The sequence below is a fragment of the Etheostoma spectabile genome, chromosome 3, assembly GCF_008692095.1.
Source record: "Etheostoma spectabile isolate EspeVRDwgs_2016 chromosome 3, UIUC_Espe_1.0, whole genome shotgun sequence".
Classification (NCBI taxonomy): domain Eukaryota; kingdom Metazoa; phylum Chordata; class Actinopteri; order Perciformes; family Percidae; genus Etheostoma; species Etheostoma spectabile.
In genome coordinates, this window is record NC_045735.1 from 8,820,675 (window position 1) to 8,820,879 (window position 205).

The window sequence follows — 205 nt, forward strand, 5'->3', positions numbered from 1 at the left end:
TCTGCCTGCAGGGGGGGCCCGACCTAAATATAGACAGATTTTTACATGTTTACTCTTTTAAATAAAGTGATTTTATGATGCCTTGGTGGTCCTTTATGATTTTTACCCTCGGGTATCTATATGTTATATATTTTTATGGTATTATTAATATTTATGATCTGGTTTTACACTATTAATTGCTTGCCTCTGGATTTTAACATGATGA

The 205-nt window shown here is 32.7% G+C and overlaps 1 protein-coding gene and 1 long non-coding RNA gene across 5 annotated transcripts in view; one reads left to right on the forward strand and one right to left on the reverse strand.

Moving 5' to 3' along the window:
- Nucleotides 1-205, reverse strand: part of rap1gap2a (RAP1 GTPase activating protein 2a) — a 93,814-nt gene that overhangs the window by 73,308 nt on the left and 20,301 nt on the right. The window lies entirely within an intron of this gene.
- The window catches only part of LOC116687101 (uncharacterized), a 14,137-nt gene that overhangs the window by 12,948 nt on the left and 984 nt on the right, over nucleotides 1-205 (forward strand). The gene's annotated exons all lie outside the window — the stretch shown is intronic.